This window comes from Furipterus horrens, unplaced genomic scaffold, assembly GCF_987537825.1.
Source record: "Furipterus horrens unplaced genomic scaffold, mFurHor1.1.pri manual_scaffold_2, whole genome shotgun sequence".
Taxonomy (NCBI): Eukaryota; Metazoa; Chordata; class Mammalia; order Chiroptera; family Furipteridae; genus Furipterus; species Furipterus horrens.
In genome coordinates this window covers 75,394,207-75,414,870 of record NW_028327172.1, presented here as the reverse complement: position 1 = coordinate 75,414,870, position 20,664 = coordinate 75,394,207, and positions in this window count along the sequence as shown.

Below are 20,664 nucleotides of genomic sequence, written 5' to 3'. Positions count from 1 at the left end.
CTTAAAAAATTCTTAGCAACAACTATAGCACAGGTCCTGATAGTTCAAAATGGTGGTGATAATGAGCTAGGAAAGTCACATTTACATTAGTGTACTAGGAAGTACTGGTTGGATATTGATCCATACTCATGTGACTAAGTCCTTAGGTTGAAAACAATCAATCCAATGACTAATAAGAATCCAATCAAACAAGGCTAAAATGAGATCACCAAGTTGGCACAAAGACACACTGTGGATAGATGTGACAGGGGAAACTACTTTTAGTCATCAGCCTTGACTTTTATTTTCCTAAGAGAAAAGCATCTGAAACTATTGGATTGCCCAAAAAGTCTGTTTAGTTTTTTCCATAAAATAAAAGATACATTTTTCATTTTCACCAATAACTTTATTGATTTGGATATTTTAAATATGCCAGCTATCTCTCACATGGTAGAATGTTGATTGTTCTCCATTAATGTCTCAAATTGATTGCTATCAACTTCAGCTGGTCTACCTGACCGACCATGGAGCATCCTCCAGCAAGAAATCTCCAGCATGAAACTTTGCAAACCACTGTTGACACATTAGATCCATTAGAGCACCTTCTCCACACACCTTTTGTGTGTGTGTGTGTGTGTTTCAGTTGTGTTTTTACCTTTCTTGAATTAATAAAGCATAATATGCCAAAAATGTTATGTATTTTCTTCTTTCTTCACTATTAAAATGGCTATGCAAAAATTCACCAATTTCGATGAGTTTTTTAAACGTCCGCTGATATAGCTGTCACAATACAATCTAACAAAATCATTTTGAATGAATTTCAAGACAATTAGAGCCATCTTATGGGAAAAAATATGAACTTTTTGGTCAACCCAATACTTCAAAAAATTGTTTCATTTCTCCAAAAGGAAAATTACCCTTACATGTTAGAAAACTGCTGATCAATAATTTATTTCAAAGTAGCAGAATAAAACTTTTCAAATTGTGGAAGTATTATAAGCTTGGAGAGAAAGTGACTCAACTTGTGTTCCATGGAACAGATGCAAACTAAAAAGAATAGAAATGTGGCAATGTGTCCCCCTTCCTTTAGATCAAACCTTGGGAAAATTTTCTAGAGTAGAATAGAACAATTGTCCTGGCTTTCATCTCCCAAATATAAGACAATAGAACACAGGATAGGCAGGGAAGGAAATGTTCTTTTAGCTTAATAAATTTTAGAAGTCCTGCTAGAAGGGGTCATAATCTTGATACAAACCGACAAATACAACTACTGACAAGGAATAAACTCAGTGGGAAATATCTGTTATAGTAACATACCTTGAATCTGAAATTATGTTTCTATAATATTATAGTGCTTGAAATTATTGACAATTAACAAAATGAAAATACACATCGGCAGCCATCCGTCTCGAGAGACGATGGTGTAGCTTCTTAAGAGTCTATCTGCACCACCGAGAATGGCTGTGCAGTCCGACTCGGGAGTGACACGGTATCTGTCTCCTCCCGTGTTGAATCGACATCTTGCGATGACGCTGGAGTGTCCTCTCCAGCGAAGCTGAAGCTACAGAGCCTGGGCAGGGTGATATGGAGGGTCTGCTGTTGCCCATGCAGCAGACCCCCCCTCTCTTCGCAGCTGAAGGGTCCAAGGGAAAGACAAAGTCAATACAGCTTGGCTTCAGGTGCGCCGCAGGAGTTGCCGGTGTTGACTACAATGTCAAACCGCCTTAGGGACTCCGGCTCCGGATTTTCTGTCGGGGTTTACTCCCTTAGCCTTTCCCCTGAAGAGGTATGCCGCAAGGCAGCGGAGGTTTTTTGGAGTCAAGAGTTTTCCTTCTCTGATGTGCCCTGACACATACTAGACTTAAAATACACATACTAGACTTAAAATATACTTTCAACAAAAATGCATGTGTAACTACGTGTGCATATATATAACTATCAATAGTTTATAAATAACAAATGTGTACAAATGATTAGAAAGATATACCTGTATAATTAGATAGCACACAACTTTGGAGGATAAAGCAAGGTTCATGTTCACTAGTAGCCAATGACTAACATAGAAACAGAAGCAAAATAAGAGATGGTCATGATCTCTATAAATAGATGTGATGACAATATTCCTACAGCATTGATTCAAATTGGTTAAATTTGGGGGAAAACAATTTGTCAATATAAAAATTATTAGGCATGAAAATCTCAACCTCAAAGTTTGTTAGAACTTCAACTCAGAAAAATGAAATCTAGCACATTAGCTGGTAACATTTTATTAGCTATATTAATAATGTTTATTTCCTGACTTTAATAATAGAACTGTGATTATATAAGATATCAACAATTAAGGAAAGCTGGGTGAAGGATGAATGGAAATTCTCTGTATTTTCCTGTCAGCCCTGCTCTAGTTGAAGCCCATATTTCATTAGACAGTGTTGGGCAAAAGTAAGTTTAGAGTTGTCAATACACAAAACACAGAGTTCATCCTTGTATTATTACTTATTAAATATTGTATTACTTTTATTACAACTATAAACCCACTTTGGCCATCTCTGCCTTGTTTTCCTCTTTCTATTAATTCTGTTTATTCTTTATTTTCACAGAATCTTTCTCTTTGATGAATGGATTGTTTGTAAATGTTATGTTTAATTTCTGCATCTATAGAGATTTTCCTCTGTCCTTACGTTATTAAATTCTGCTTTGGGACAATTGTGATCAGGGGATATGCTCTGAGTTATACTGATTCCTTTAAATGTACCAACTTTGTTTTGTGGTTAAGAATATGGTCTACTTCTGTAAATATTTCATGGAAATTTTTTTAAAATATTCCCTTTTATCACAGAGGTCCCTAAGGATCTGTTCATTAATTTTTTACATCAAATTGGATGAATTCATTTGACCTACCTACCAGTTCACTTATTCTATCCTCTCTCACTCAACTATTGAGTCCATCTAGCAAATTTTTATTAATTTGTGTTATTATATTTTTTACTTTTATAATTTTCATTTAGTTTTTTATAGTAGCTTCTATTTATATGCTGAAATATTCTAATTTTTTTCATTTTCTTAATAAAAATTTTTAATCACTTGCTGGAATATTTGATTATAGTTACTTTAAAATATTTTTCTTATAATACCAACAACCCAATCATTTTATCGATTAATTACCATTTTTTACTTAAGTTGCATTTTACTTGTTCATGGTATGATGGGTAACTTTTTGTCCTAAATATTTTGGCTACTATGTTAGGAAACTCTGAGCATTATTTCATTTTTGTTGTTATTATTTTAGCAGTCAGTCACCCTGTTTAGGTCTTTCTCTACTTTAGTGGGCTATGTTTCCTATTTCAATCTAATTTCAAAGCCTTTTTGCTCCTGTTGGTCCTCTGGGCTTATCACATGCCATTGTTGGCTTCCCTTAGGCCCTCATGGTACAGCTTGAGAGGTAAAGAGAGTTTCCTCAGTCTGGGCAAGCTGGTGCCTCTAGATGAGGAAATGGAGCCTCCAGCCAATGAATATAAACCCAGGCAAGTGCTGCTGTGGCAGGCTGCCAGTGTCCCAGTGGAGGAGGGTGGCCTCAGGCCCAAGGGACAAAGACACTTTCCAGGCTGAGTGCTGTTAGTGTCAGAATTCCCCTACTTGTCTCTCCCCGTTGGCAGCTTGATGACTCAGGTGGGGGAGGAAATGTCAGGCTCCACAGGAAAGGACAACACTTCCAGGTGGAGGTTTTTTATTGCAGTGAGATCTTACTGCCAGTCCTTCAGACACATAGTTGTCTGAGTCAGGGAGGCAAGTTGTCAACAATTTTGCAGTAATGAGTAATAATGTCTCCTACATTAAAATGCATTCATAATTTTCATTTAACACACAGTTCTAATAAAATGTTCACAAAGTTGTCTAAACTTTTTAAAGAGAAATAAATTTTGGCACCTATAATAATAACCCAGTGTTTCTCTTATGTCTAATGTTCCCAGGGTGCCCAAGAGAGTCACATAGTTTTCTTTTTTTAATTAAAATCTTTAATATATTTTCCATTTTTAACTATCACAATGAAGGTCATGTTTCTTATTGGGCATTGGGAATTGTTTAGGGAAAGCTAAAATTGATGATCTTTCTAAAAATAGTTACTGTAGCTGGTGCTTTCTGTGTACATTAGATAATTTGTGTCTGACAAGAATCGGTGCGTCCCAAAACTTAAAGTAAACAGAGTTTTTGTGTCAGTTTTAGGGCATACCTACACTGAAAAGACCTGATCATGTGGAACCAATATTCTGGACAGCTCAGTAGTAAATGGATATATCAACAGCAACAACAATAACAACAAAAATCATAGCCTCTTTCTTGTAGATTCTACTAGAGTTTGTGAGATAGTTCATTGATTTAAAACTTACACATATTCTTCAAACCTACACCGTGGGTGCGAAGGAAGGCAGTGTGTGACGAGATCTGAATGGGAGAACAGGGACCAGCTGGTACAGGGCTCCCTAGGACAGGGGGCCTTCTCCATGTGGCTTGGAGAAGGGGTCTCCAGGCTGCTTTAAGAGGCTCTCGCCATGCGGTTTTGAGAAGAAGAGATCCACGCGGTTTGCAGGAAGAAGGCAGTTTACAAGGAGGCTGAGAATCCAGGCGGTCCTGCATTGAGAGCTGGAGGGCGCCACAGCACAGAAAGGACCTCCCAATCAGGATTGAGTGATTGGCAGCTGCTGGAACTGGGAAGTAACAGCCCTCCACAGAGAAACTGGAAGGGAATTGCTATTGCCCTGCTGGTGATTTTAGTTGTGTGCTCACTCATCACTATGTCAGTCATCCTCTTAACCCCAGAGCAGAATTCCTGACCAGCAGAAAGGCAGTAATTGACTAGTAACCCACAGAGGTGATCCAGAACACAGAGAGAATCGTACCAGGTGGCACGGGGCACCCACAGGAGAAGCAGGAGCAAAGGTGGCTCAGACACCAAGTGGACCATCTCTACTCCTGTAAAGGAGGAAAGAGGAAGGACATCTCTAAAACCAGAGAAGGAAAACTCTGACTCCAAAAAAAAAACCTCCGCTGCCTTGCGGCATACCTCTTTAGGGGAAAGGCTAAGGGAGTAAACCCCGACAGAAAATCCGGAGCCGGAGTCCCTAAGGCGGTTTGACATTGTAGTCAACACCGGCAACTCCTGCGGCGCACCTGAAGCCAAGCTGTATTGACTTCGTCTTTCCCTTGGATCCTTCAGCTGCGAAGAGAGGGGGTGTCTGCTGCATGGGCAACAGCAGACCCTCCATATCACCCTGCCCAGGCTCTGTAGCTTCAGTTTCACTGGAGAGGACACTCCAGCGTCATCGCAAGATGTCGACTCAACACGGGAGGAGACAGATACCGGTTATAAGCTCATCCGATTGGCGAAGGAAACGAGCGCCAGAGGTCTCCTCTGACGGCGGGAGAGGTCATCGCACCTCACTGGACAGCTACCGCCCGCCTCAAGCTGGGCAGCCCCAGCCAATTAGGTGCCGTCTCGCCATGACTCGCCTGCCCCACTGGGTGCGTGGGGATCAGAGAGGCGCCTCTCGAAAAGTGGGCCACAAAACACCCGCACCAGTTAATTCCAAGCAAACAACAAGAAAGAAGCCTCCAGCTCTTCGCCTCGCTAGCTGGAACATCAGGACCATGTGCCCCGGACTTACTGCAGACCTTCCGTGGATCAATGGTGCCAGGAAAACCGCTGTCATCGATAGGGAACTGGCACGACTAAACATCGACATTGCGGCTCTACAGGAGACCCGGTTGGCCGACAACGGAACTATCAGAGAAACCAACTACACCTTCTACTGGCAAGGGAAGTCTCCGGACCAACCAAGACAGCACGGTGTTGGGTTCGCTGTGAAGAACACGCTTGTTAACTCCATAGAGCCACCCACAGGAGGCACAGAGAGATTACTTACCCTCCGATTGTCAACAACTTTCGGCCCAGTCAGCATTTTTAGCGCGTACGCCCCAACCCTCTGCGCCACCACTGAAGAGAAAGTGTTACGGCTACATAGGCGAGATTGAACACTCTGAAGCGGTGTATAAAGTTAAGCAAAGGATTTTAATAATGGCCAGGAGTTGGGCAGACCCTGAGCAGGTCTCTAACATGCTCCAACCTACAATGGAGTCTAAACGCTGGGTTTTTATACTGGTGCAGTCTCTTTGTTTCTTCTTTGGCGGGAAACAGCCTTAGGAAAAGGGGGCTGGGCTGGACTGCAGGAATGTCTTGGCAGTAACAGGAACAGAAATTCGCAAGGCTAAAGGTTATCTTCGACAGCAACACAGCTCTTCAGCCAGGGACGAACTCCCTGTGAAGCAATTTATTTTCAAAGGGCTAGACATTCTGCAAAGCACAACCTTCACAAATGCTATAAACCAGACACAAGCAAGCAAGTGGGAGGTGATAGAGGCTGAAGTCCTTTTAGCTTGTAAATCACTAATTGCTATAACACTCCTTCTTACATTCCTTTTTCCAAGGCCTTTTAGCAAGTCCTTGCTACTTCTTACAAAGAACATTTAAAGCCCTTACGTACTTACATATTGAAACCTTTTACAGGAACTATTTGGTGCCCCTACAAAAGAACAGTTCTACCATGCACTGGACGAAGCGTTATCCAAGATCCCCAGAAGTAATGCTCTTTATCTCCTTGGAGACTTCAACGCAAGAGTAGGAGCCGACCACATGGCCTGGCCCACCTGCCTCGGAAACTTTGGGAGAGGAAAGATCAATGAGAATGGTCAGCGACTGCTTGAGCTTTCGTGTCACCACGGCCTGTGCGTGACAAACACATTCTTCAAGTGCAAAGAGATCCACCAGGTGTCATGGAGGCACCCCCGCTCCCGCCATTGGCACCAGCTTGACCTCGTCATCACCAGAAGAACGGATATTGGCAGCACCCTCCTCACCCGCAGCTACCACAGTGCAGACTGCGACACGGACCATGCCCTCGTGGTAAGCAAGGTGCGCATAATGCCGAAGAGGTTGCACCACTCCAAGATGAAGGGTCGCCCACGCATCAACACCAGTTGTGCCAGCAACCCAGTTAAGACCCAGCAATTCATCAACAAGATGGAAGATGCACTCGGCGAGGGAGTGGCGGCAGATGACATTATCGAATCCAATTGGCCACGTCTCCGCGATGCCATATACAACTCCGCCATTATTGCTTACGGGAAGAAAGAGCGGAAGAACGCTGACTGGTACGAGGCTCACTGGGAAGAAATGGAACCCGTGATCGAGGCTAAGAGGAAGGCCCTACTGGCTTACAAGGCCACGCCCACTCCCAGTACACTTCAAGCTCTACGGGCTGCCAGGAACAAAGTCCAGAAGACCGCCCGCCACTGTGCCAACACCTATTGGCTAAACCTGTGCAGAAGCATTCAGGAAGCCGCCGATATAGGCAACGCACGAGGAATGTATGAGGGTATCAAGAAGGCAACAGGGCCAATCCCCTCCAAGATCACCCCCCTTAAGTCCAAGACAGGTGAGGTCATCACTGACCAGGAACAGCAAATGCGGCGGTGGACCGAGCACTACCTCGAGCTGTACGCAACGAAGAACACTGTAACAGACACTGCTCTTAACGCCATCCCAGACCTACCAGTCATGGAGGAGCTAGACACCCCACCTACTGCGGCAGAGCTCAGCAAAGCCATCGACCGCCTCGCTTGCTGGAAAGCACCAGGAAGCGACGGAATCCCTCCAGAAATCCTAAAGAGCGGGAAACCAGTCCTGCTACAGCCGCTCCACCATCTACTCTGTCTCTGCTGGAAGGAGGGTTACATCCCCCAGGATATGAGAGATGCCAACATTATCACCATGTACAAGAACAAAGGAGACCACAGCGACTGCAACAACTATCAGGGCATCTCTCTCCTCAGCGTCGTTGGCAAAGTATTCGCCCGGGTCACTCTTGCCCGCCTGCAGACCCTTGCTTCCCGCGTCTACCCAGAGTCCCAGTGTGGCTTCAGAGCTGGCCGTTCAACAGTGGGCATGATCTTCTCCCTACGCCAGCTGCAGGAGAAGTGTCACGAGCAGCATAAACCACTCTACCTCGCCTTTATCGACCTTACGAAGGCGTTTGATCTGGTCAGTCGAAGCGGTCTCTTCAGCTTGCTACGGAAGATTGGCTGTCCACCACATCTGCTTGCTGTGGTCATGTCCTTTCACGACAACATGCACAGCACGGTGTCCTACAACGGCGCAACCTCTGAGGCCTTCCCAGTCAGCAGCGGAGTAAAGCAGGGCTGCGTCCTCGCGCCTACGCTGTTCGGAATCTTCTTCTCCATGCTCCTCCAATACGCCTTTAAGGACTGCAGCGAGGGTGTCTTCATTCACACCAGATCCGATGGCAAGCTCTACAACCTGGCCCGTCTACGAGCCAAGAGCAAAGTCAAAGAGGTGCTCATCCGTGAGATGCTCTTCACCGACGACGCAGCTTTGACATCACACTCTGAAGAGGGATTCCAGCAGCTAGTCACTTGCCTTTCCCACGCATGCAAGGAGTTCGGACTAGCCATCAGCCTGACGAAGACGAATGTTATGGCTCAAGGCACGGGGACTCCCCCTTGCATCACCATCGACGGATACACCCTGGAGGTTGTCAACGACTTCACTTACCTCGGGTCCACCATCTCGAGCTCTCTGTCAGTCGACTTGGAGGTCAACCGGAGAATCGCCAGGGCAGCCACAGTTATGGCCAGACTGAACCGGCGAGCGTGGAACAATTCCAGCCTCACTGAGAAAACCAGACTGAGCATCTACCAAGCCTGCGTACTCAGCACCCTCCTCTATGGCAGTGAGACGTGGACCACCTACGCAAGGCACGAAAGGAAACTCAACAGCTTCCACATGAGGTGCTGCGACGCGTCCTGCATGTCGCCTGGCAGGATAAGGTCCCCAACACTGAGGTGCTGAAGCGAGTCAATATGAGCAGTTTGCATGCAGTTCTTAGCGAGAGACGCCTCAGGTGGCTCGGCCATGTCAAAAGAATGGATGCAGGCCGTATCCCCAAAGACCTCCTCTATGGCGAGCTAGCAGAAGGCAAGAGGATGACAGGGCGCCCAAAACTGCGGTTCAAAGACATCTGCAAAAAGGACATGACACAATGCTCCATCAATCTCAACACATGGGAAGTTCAAGCAGACAACCGCCTAGCCTGGAGGCTCGCGGTCAGGCAAGGTACGTCACGTGCAGAGGCTGCGCGCAACGAGGAGGCGGTTCAGAAAAGATCGAGGCGGAAGCAGCGTCAACAGCAGCAACAACGGCCATCTGCCTTCACCTGTAACAAGTGTGGCAGGGATTGTCACTCCCGAGTCGGACTGCACAGCCATTCTCGGCGGTGCAGATAGACTCTCAAGAAGCTACGCCATCGTCTCTCGAGACAGATGGCTGCCGACGACGACACATCTCAATTATAATGCATTGGTTTTTCAGTATTTCAATTATAACAGACAATATTTCACACTTTGAAAGTCAAAACTATCTTTTTGAAATAGGTTCTTTCACAGTTAGTTAAAGGAGGAGTCATAATTGCTGATGAGATGTTATATTTTGACTCAAAGATAGGGTAAAGGTAGAATTTCTTAAAGTATGAACAAGATAGTTGTTATTCCCAAAATATAAATGAAAAACACTTCTTCTCAGATGAAAAGAAAAATGCACCATTTATGCACAATTGCAGCCCAAATTTCAAAGCAGGAAAGAAATATCAAGATAGAATTATTGAGAGGAGATTTCAATGTCTTGATACTTTTATTCATCTTACAGTCACAAATACAGTGATATCAAGTTGGTAAAAAGAGAATATAACATAATAGATCTCAAACTTCAAATGACATTTCTAAATATTGCTAAAATTTTCCACATAACAGCAGTGGAAGCATCCATTTTGAGAGATGCTGACTGTTTAATGATGAATATAAAATTTTTCTGAGATAGTATTTCCAAACATCATTGCTTCCATTTCTGTAAAAATCATCAAGTACCTAATGCAACCCACATTGAATATGTTTTCCTATCATTATCTTTCATGAGGATACTTGAATTTGTGCAGATTGTAAGATAAAGTTTGTGTATTATGTTTAAGGTAAAGAATTTGACAGTAGAAAAAACAACTTGACACTTTCAAAAAGTTCCTTCTCCTAAAGGCATAAGTAAAGCCCTAAAAAAGAAGATTGTGATATATTTATTCATTCATTAAATAGCCATTGAGAACTGTTTGTGCTGGACATACTTTTAGGTAAATAAAACAGATAAAGTTCCCTTCTCTCATTAAGCTTACACGTTTGCTAAATAGGATCACAGGTGCTAAATAACAAAAAGAAATTAGGTAGTGGAAAAATGTTAAGGTCAAAATAAATTGAGGGAATGTCAAGACAGACTAGGAGGAGGATGTCTTTAAGGTAGTCAGGAAAGGGCAGGACCTTTTGAAAAAGTAATCTTTTGCTTAGGTCTAAAGGTAAAAGCTTTAGGTAATGTGTTAAACTCCTCTTGGTCTTATGTTTCCTACATGAGTAAAATAATAGTATATGTTTTACTTCATTAATGAAAGGATCAAACATAATTCAAATAAAGAGTCTAGAGTCTCACAGAATAAAAAGGTCTATTACCATTATTGTCAGAATTAATTTTTTCACTTTTGGTCTCAGCTCTTCGTATACAAAATGAAAGTTGAGAAGGTGATTAATTGTGAAATTCACTTTAGTGCTAACAATCAGGGAATATGTACTGTATCAAAACATGATAACAACACAAGATATTTTGTCCTTATAATCATCAATTGAGTAAAAAACACTCAAATGATATATTTTACAGTTAACTGAATATTCATTTAGTTGCAAGAATTTATTGAGTGTCAACATTTTCCAAAACATTTTACTGGGCATGATTTATCCATTTATGAATTTCTTTGATTATAAAATTACTGCTTTTTAAAAACATTTTTAATTAATAGAAGTAAAAACAAAGATATGTACACTAAGCTTTACTGGTAATTCAAGCAGTCTTTCTGTAAACTTCTACCACTATAAAATGGTTAATTAATAAGCCTAAATATCTGAAGCTGTTATGATGATTAACAAATAGTGAGGACTCACATGTCTTTTTTTTAAGTATATTTTATTGATTATGTTGTTACAGTAGTTCCAATTTTTTCACCTTTGCTCTCCTCTGCCCAGTACCCTACTCCCCTCCAGCAATACCACCCCCCTTAGTTCATGTCCATGGGTCATGCATATAAGTTCTTTGGCTTCATCCTTTCCTATATTATTCTTAACATCCTGTGTATTTTGTACCAACTGATTATGCTTCTTAATCCCTGCACCATTTCATCATTTCTCCCTCTCCTCCCTCCAAGTGATCCCCATACCTATGATTCTATTCCTATTCTGGTTTGCTTTGTTAGATTTTGTTTTTATTTTTTTAGATTCGTTGTTGATAGTTGTGAGTTTTTTTGCCATTTTAGTGTTCATAGTTTTGATCTTTTTCTTAAATAAGTCCCTTTGACATTTCATATAATAACGGTTTGGTGATGATCAACTCCTTTAGCTTCACCTTCTCTGGGAAGCACTTGATCTGCCCTTCCATTCTAAATGATAGCTTTGCTGGATAGAGTAATCTTGGCTGTAGGTTGCTTTTCATCAATTGAACACTGCTTGCCAGTCACTTCCTATCTGCAAAGTGTCCTCTGAGAAATCAGCTGATAGTTCTATAGGCACTCCCTGTAGGCAACTCTCCACCTCTCTCTTGCTGCCCCCAGGGCTCTGTCTTTATCTTTCAACTTTGGCATCTCAGTCATGATGCATCCTGGTATGGTCCCCTTTGGGTCCAGCTCGCCTGGGACCCTCCATGCTTCCCAGACCTGTTTCTCCATCTTCTTCTCAAAATTTGGGACGTTGTCCTCATCTTTTTTTTTAATTCTTGCTTCCTCATTCTGCACTGGTTGATTGTTTTTTCTTCCTTATGTTCCAAATCATTTATTTGAACCCCAATTTCTTTCCCTTCACCATTGGTTTTGTGTAGCTTTTCCTTCATTTCACTTAGCATAGCCTTCACTTCTTATGCATTTGCAGTACTCAAGCATACCTGTCAAGCCTGTGAGCATCATTATTACCAGTGTTTTGAACTCTGCATCTGTTAGGTTGGCTACCTCATCTGTTAGGTTAGCTATCTCCTTGTCGCTTAGTTCTCCCACTGGAACCTTGAGCCATACTTCTCTTTCTCCTCATTCTGACAGGCTCATGTGTTTGTTTGCCTCTGTGTCTTAGGTAGAGCTGTCGCTCCTGTTATGTTGTAAGGGGCGAAGCCTTAGGGATTCGTCAGTGCAGGGCGACCTGTTTCACCACGTTGTGGCAGTGTGTGTGGGGGAGGGGTCCGAGAGGGAACAATGCTGCCTGCCCAGCACTTGCCCCTTTTCCAGGCACCTCTCCCACTTCTGCACCACACTGGCACCTCTCTAACTGCTGCCCTGGCCATCGTTCCCAGAGTGGGTGGGTCTGTGGACGTTCTAGGACTGCGAGGGCCCTTTAAACAAGCGAACTCTGCTGAGACCAGCAATTTCTGCCTCCATCCCAAACCCCCACTGGTCTGCATGGTCAGAAGCAATGAGGCTTGATTTTCCCTGATGCTGGGATCATGAGCTGTGAGGTCCAGTGAGGAGCTGGGAACTCCCCCCAGGTGTCCCTGTTGACTTTTAAAAATGTGTGACTGCTCTTTCTGCCAGCCTGCCACTGCCACCGCTGCTGCCACCTCCACACCCCATCCTCTCCACTCCGGCTTTGCCCCTCCTACCTGTCTGGATGAGTATTTCTTTTTTATATCTTTGTTTGCTGGACTTCCATGCAGTTTGATTTTCTGGAACTTCTGGTTGTTTCTGGTTTTGAGGTAGTTGTATTCCTTCTTAGTTGTGGAGGGAGACGCAGCGTGTCTGTCTGGCTTCCATCTTGGCTGGAAGTCCCACATGTTTTTTTAAAGAAGGAAGCACCTACAAATGCAGTGTACTTTAATAGACATAATGATGAATTACCTTGCCTTAGTCCCTTTTCTATAGAAATAGGCTAGAAACAACACATACCTGAGTTGCTCACTGTCCATTATTCTCTATGTGGGGGGAGTGGTAATCCAAAATTTACTCTCAAACATTCAGCAGCAGCAGCTAAAACTATAGGTTTTTCTCCATAAAGCATACAATCACAAGACCTAATAGTGAGAAAGCCACTGGTGTGTCCTCTATAGCAATATCCACTTAATGTAAACAGGTACTATTATAGTGTTCACTTTCAGTGTCTGTCCATTATTCCTACAATACATTTCATTTTAATTATTGATAATTACAAAAATAACACAAAAATGCATTTACCTTTTCAAACTAAAAATACAAATGCATCACCTAAAACTACCTTGAATCCTGCATCCAATCCAGTTCCCTTTTCCACTGTTGTTTCCTTGTCTAGTTTGGCATTGGGTCTGAGTCTCATTAAAATAATCACTGACATAAAAAAAAAATTATTTAGTGGACTTCTGGCCAAGACGGAGCCTAGACAGACACACTGCATCTCCCTCCACAACTAAGAAGGAATACAACTATCTCAAAACTAGAGACAACCAGAAGTTCCAGAAAACTGAGCTGCATGGAAGTCCATCAAACAAAGATATAAAGAAGAAATACTCATCCAGACAGGTAGGAGTGGCGGAACCAGGGTGCAGAGGATGCAGTGTAGTGGCGGGAGCAGTGGCGGCAACAGCAGGCCCGTGAAAAATGCAATCATATGTTTTAAAAAGCCCAGAGGGACACCTGGGGAGCACTCCTAGCATAAGACCAGATCGTGCATCTCACGGTCCCAGCCCTGGGGGAATAAAACCTCATTGCTTCTGACTGCACAAACCAGTGAGAGTTGGGGGAGAGGAAGAAATTGTCAATCTCTCAGCAGAGTTGACTTGTTCAAAGGGCCCTCACAGCCCTAGAACATTCATAGACCCACCCACTCTGGGAACAATGACCAGGGAAGCAGCTAGAGGAGCACCAGCCCCATATGGAAGTGGAAAAAGTGCCTGGAAAAGGATTGAGTGCTGAGCAAGTGGCAGTATTCCCTCTCAGACCCCTCCCCCAGATACAGTACCAAAACATGGTGAAATGGGTCACCCTGTACTGACGAATCCCCAAGGCTCCGCCCCTAACAACGTAACAGGAGCAATAGCTCTACCTAAGACATAGACAAACAAACACAGGAGCCTGTCAAGATGAGGAGACAGAAAAATGTGGCCCAAAAGGGGGAAGGGATCAAGGTTCCAGTGGGAGAACTAAGCCATGGGGAGATAGCCAACCTAATAGATGAAGAGTTCAAAACACTGGTGATAAAGATGCTCACAGGCTTGACAGATATTCTTAAGTATGGCAAATGCATAAGGGAAGAAGCGAAGGTTATGCTAAATGAAACAAAGAAAAATACACAAAAAAAACCAGTGGTGAAGGGAAGGGAACCAGGGTTCAAATCAATGATTTGGAACAGATGGAAGGAAAAAAACAGTCAACCAGTACAGAATGAGAAAACAAAAATTGAAAAAAGTGAGGAGAGACTTAGGATCCTCTGGGACAACTTTAAGCATGCCAACATCTGAATTATAGGGGTGCCAGAGGAGAAGAAAAAGAGCAAAAAATCGAAGGCTTATGTGAAAAAATAGTGAAGAAAAACTTCCCAACTATGGCAAAGGAAGTAGACATACAAGTCTAGAAAGCACAGAGAGTCCCAAATGATCTAGACCCAAGGAGTACCACACCAAGACACATCATAATTAAAATGCCAAAGGTGAAAGATAAAGAGAGAATCTTAAAAGCAGCAAGAGAAAAGCAGAGAGTTACCTACAAAGGGGTTCCTATAAGACTATCAGCTGATTTCTCAAAAGACACTTTGCAGGCAACAAGGGACTGGCAAGAAGTATTCAAGATGATGAAAATCAAAGACTTACAACTAAGATTACTCTATCCAGCAATGTTATCATTTAGAGTGGAAGGGCAGATAAAGTGCTTCCCAGGCAAGGTAAAGCTAAAGGAGTTCTTCCTCATCAAGCTATTATTACATAAAATATTAAAGGGACTTATTTAAGAAAAAGAAGATCAAAACTATAAACACTAATATGACAACAAACTCACAACTATCAACAACTGAATCTAAAAAATAAAAACAAAATCCAACTAAGGAAACCAGAGTAGGAACAGAATCATAGGTATGGGGATCATTGGAGGGTTATCAACTGGGAAGGGGGAGAAATGGTGAAATGGTGCAGGGATCAAGAAGCACAATTGGTTGGTACAAAATAGACAAGGGGAAGTTAAGAATAATATAAGAAATGGTGAAGCCAAAGAACTTATATGCACGACCCACAGACATGAACTAAGGTGGGTGGGATTGCTGGAGGCAAGAGGGGTCCTGGGCAGAGGGGAGCAAATGAAAAAAATTGGAACTACGGTAACAACATAATCAATAAAATATACTTTAAAAAATTATTTAGTAAAAATGAAGTTGTATCATTTTATTATTATAACTTAGAAATAAAATTAGTTGGACATTTCATAATAAATATCTCACTTGATAATATTGTAAATACCTTGTTTTGTTTACCTATGAATTAATAAGGCACCCTTAAAGAAAATATTTTGAATATTGCATATAAGCAGGGGATTTTGTTGTTAAAGGCTTTCTCCATTCATTTAAAAATACTACCTAACCCTTACTTTGTCAGTCAATGTTAATAAACAATGACAATATACCAAATTTGGCAATATGTTAAAGTCCTTAGAAGAGATTTGCGTCTGTGTAAGTCTTATTTCAAAACAAATGTTATCTGGTTAGTCAAATGGCATCATTGAAAAGCCTAGTTTTCTCAATGCATTTCATGAATAACATAATAAAAGAAAGGCTTTAACATAAACCGTCTTAAAGGACTTACATGTATTAAATATATCTTAAGTTTAATTAGTAACAACAATGGTATAATACATTTATACTATGGAAATCTTATATCATACTTTTATGAAAATCCAAGAGAATAAATAAATCATTACTTTGGAAAAAGAAGATAAAGAAAGTGAGCATTATTCTCCATCTCCACCCCCACTGGACAGTGTACTTGAAAACCCTTTGAGAAGCTGGTCTGCAAGAACTGGAAGACATTAGTATTTGTGTAATGATCAGAATTTGATGATGATGATGATGATAATTAACATAAATTGAGCACGTATTTTATCTACTTTAATCTTCACTACCAACCCCATGAAGTTAATTATCTCCATAGCTCTTTTGAAATAAAAATTTCTCTTAGATTTTAAGTAATTTGCTAATGTCAGACCACAGAGTCTGTAAAAGATGAAGCTATGATTTAAGCTCAAATGTGTCTCACTTTAAAACCATAATCTTTTAACTTCTATCCTATTATTCTAGACCAACTATGTCATTTAATTTCTCTGAAACTCCTTTACCTGGACTGTTAAAAGGTTACAGTAATCTCTGCTTTCCCTCAGAATTATTATGATATTGGAGATAGGAAATGTGTGAGAACACACACTGAATGTTATGAAAGCATGCTGATGACTTTAGAAACAAATTCTGGAAAAACTAGTTAGCTACAGAGACTAATGCCCTTAGCACCCTGTGGGATGTCCTACTTCCTTGGAGTCTACACACAATAGAAAACGTTGCAAGGAGGAACTATCTCAGATTCTGGAGCCTCCTTTTTTATTAAATTTGCTTTTATACTCACCCGAGGACATGCTTATTGATTTTAGAGGCAAGGGGAAAGGAGGGAGAGAGAGGGAGAGAAAAATATCAATGAGAGAGAAACATCAGTTACCTTCTCATACATGCCTCACAGGGACTGAATCCACAACCTAAGCAGCCTCTACAGACCAGAAATCGAACCTGCAACCTTTCAGGGTATAGGAAGATGCTGAAACAAACTGAGCCACAGGGGCCTGTGCTGGAGCCTCCTTGATTTCCCAAATCCTGCCTACTTCTCTCACAATGCAAAGGCTGGGTTCGTATAAAGCCTATGGATAGTCTACAAAGGATTGGACCATCAGTAATAAATTAAAATGTGGTTTAGCCATTGCTAGCAGCACATTAGAAAAAATCACAAAGCCAAAGCAAATTACTGTGTTTTTTTTTTAGACTCAAGCTTAATGAAAAATATAACATATACCTGAGAGAAGATATTGGAAAAAATATGGCAAGCTCTACATAGATTACTTGAGGCTATGAGCAACAGAATTATATACCATGGCAGTTGGAATCCATAAAAACATTAACCACTTCTAGTAGCTATTTCTATATAGTTTCTCAACCTTCATAAAGTGGTGTTTTGACCCTGAGACCCATGCTATCATCTGTACTGAATCAATAGAAATTAACTGTGGTAGTTGGACAAATTTTATTAAAATATTTTCTGAAAAGTAAAAGTTTACATAATCTCAATTGGTTTGAGGCAGACTGTTCAAGGGGTTTAATGTACACTCTTAAAGTATAAATCACTATTCATTTTTAAAGTATTGTCACAAATGAGAACATACACATAACCAGAGGAGCTTTTCCTTAAATATGCCGAAATGTTATAACTTCTCAGATTCAAGAGAGTATGTTAAGCAAGCAAATGACAAATAGAGAGGATAAAGGGGAAAATTAATTAAAGCATAAATTGATTATACCAATTAACTAAGAGAAGTGCATAAATAAATATATTGTGATAGATTAGCTATATTCATCAAGCCCTGTTCCTTCTTAAAACATTAATTTTGTGACATGACTTTCTTACAGTTTTCCTCCTACTTTTCTGGCCACAGATTTTCTGGTTTATTTGTGTGACAATCCCTTAAAGTCTATGGTTCCTTAGGATTTCCTCTTCTCTTTTCACCTTATATCCACTCTCTGAGTGAAAACTGTAACCGAAGCACAGGTTTGGCTGCCTCCTGCAATGGAAGTCAAACTTGTGAGACAGGTGCAGGTGCAAAAGGAAAGAGGTTTACTCAAGTACTGCAACCTGGGAGAACATTGAACTCCCATTCATAAGACCATGCTCCTGTCCTACTCAAGCCCATGGTTCTTATAGGGATAGGCAAGGGAGGGATATTTTTCTATCCACTTATCTTGCTAGCTTTCAGGGCACTGGGGCCCTATCTATTCATCTTTCTAGTTTTTGGCACATTTGGTTTCTGTCTATCCCCCTTTCAAGCTTTTGGCACACCTTAGTATAAGAGCCTCCCCCTAGGTCATCTTGGCCAATGGGGGAGACTCCCCGGCTGTGACTGACTGTCTGTGGTAACAAGGTCATTCACTTCTATAAATTCAGTTAACAGCTCTCTATTTTATTTTCTTTAACTCTATTTTCAAAGCTCTAAATCTATACATATGACACTGCCTAAAAGAATCCGTACTTGGAGTCTTCATACAGGCAGGATTCATCATCATCGGCAGCCGTCCGTCTCAAGAGACGATGGCGTAGCTTCTTGAGAGTCTATCTGCACCGCCGAGAATGGCTGTGCAGTCCGACTCGGGAGTGACAATCCCTGCCGCACTTGTTACAGGTGAAGGCAGATGGCTGTTGTTGCTGCTGTTGACGCTGCTTCCGCCTCGAAAGGATTAAAATTATAGAATTAAACAATATAACAATTACCTCTCATAAGCCAGCATGAACGTAACATTGCTGTCAGCAGTCTTTTGGGTTACTCATAATTGTCTCCGGTCTTGCGCATTTCTCATCTAGTTACATAAAAGCAGTTAGGCTGATCCTAAAGCATGTAAATCTATTATTATTCTTCTGCTTATGATCCCTAGTTTCCCTTTTCCACTATGATAAAATTTAAACTCCTATGTGTTCTTTAAAATTCTCAAGGGTTCTACTCAATAGCATCATTTTATTTCCATCATCCCAGATACGCATATATGCATGTACTATGCATTCAGTTCCTTGGATGTGCCACGCTTATTTCTGTGAAAAGGCCATTGTGTATCTCATACCGTACACCTGGAACAATTCTGCTGTTTTCAAATAGAATAAATTAGTAAAATGCTTTAATATCATTGTTGTTCAAGTGTAGCATACCCTTGTTTATTTTCTGCCTGGTAGTTCTATTATTGAGAGTGAGGGAGGTATTGATGTCTGAAACTACTAGTGAGGCGCTAATTGTCTGTTTCTCCCTTTAACTCTGCCATTATTTGTTTTATGTATGTAGGGCTTTGTTGTTCAGATCATATATGTTTATAATTATTATATATTCATGATGAACTTACAAATTTATTATTATGTCCTCATTACTAGTAGCACATTTTGTCGTAAAATCTATGTTGTCTGATATTAGTGTAGTCATTCCTGCTTTCTGAAGGTTACTCTTTGTATGGCATAATTTTTTATCCTTTTAAATTTAATCTGGTTGTTTCTTTGACTCTAAAGCCTGTCACTTATGGGAAGTATTTAATTGGGTTGCTTTTATTCAGTTTGATAATATCTACAATTTGATTGCACTGTTTAATTATTTTACCTTCAATGTAATTAGTAATATGAATTTACATCTTCATTTTTCTATTGTTTTTTAATGTCTAATATCTTTTTTTGTTCCTTTGTCCTTTCTTTGCTGCCTTTGTGTCAGATAGATATCTTGTAGTGTGTCACTTAAGTTATTTTTAAAGATTTTCAGTTATTTTCTTAGTTATTTTAAGCATCTCTTAGGCTGTTTGAAAATTGAAAATTGCATCTTAACTTAAAACAACCTATTTCTGGTTAATATCAACTTAATTTATGTAGTATGTAGAACCTTTGCTTACTTCCTTGCTTCTCACCATTGTGATACATATGATTATTTTAAATGTTTCAAGCCCAACAACACAATATTTTAAAGTGTTTTATGTAGTTGTCTCTTGATTCAGTTAAGAGTAAAAAATATATTTATATATTAACTTTTATGTTTATCTATGTAATTATCTTTGCCAGTACTTTATCCTTGGTGTTGGGTTGAGCTACTTTTTAACAGCCTGAAGTTCTTTTAGCAAGTCTGCAAGCACAAACTTTCTCAGTCTTTATTTATTGAGACTATTTATTTGTTTGTTTGTTATTTTGGGCGTGCACATTTTCCCCAGCATGTTAAATATGTCATCCCACTGGTGCTGGTACCCGTTATGTCTGATGAAGAGGCAGCTGTCACTCGTATTGAGGTTCCCTTGTATATGATGCATTATTTTCTTTTCTTTCTTCACTTAAGATTTCCTTTTTGTGTTTGTTGATAGTTTGACTATAGTGGGTTTAGGTATGGAGCTCTTTGAGTTGAGTTTATTCTTACTTGCATTTTGTTGAGCTTCTTAGATATGTATATTAATTTTTCATCAATTTTTGTATCGGTATTTAAAAAAAATGTCCCTCACTCTCCTCTCTTTTTGGGATTCTTATTATGTATATATCGGCATAGTAATGGTAGCCACAGTTCTCTCTGGATCTGTTCGTTTTCTTCCTCATTGTTCATTCTGTTCGTCAGACTGGAAAATCTCTATTGACTTATCTTTATAATCACTGATTCTTTCTTCTGCTAACTCAAATGTTCAGTCAAGCACTTCCAGCACATTTTTCATTTTTCAGTTACTGTTTTTTTTTTTTTTTTTAACCACAGAACTTGCACTTTTTAGAATTTGTATCTCTTTATGCAT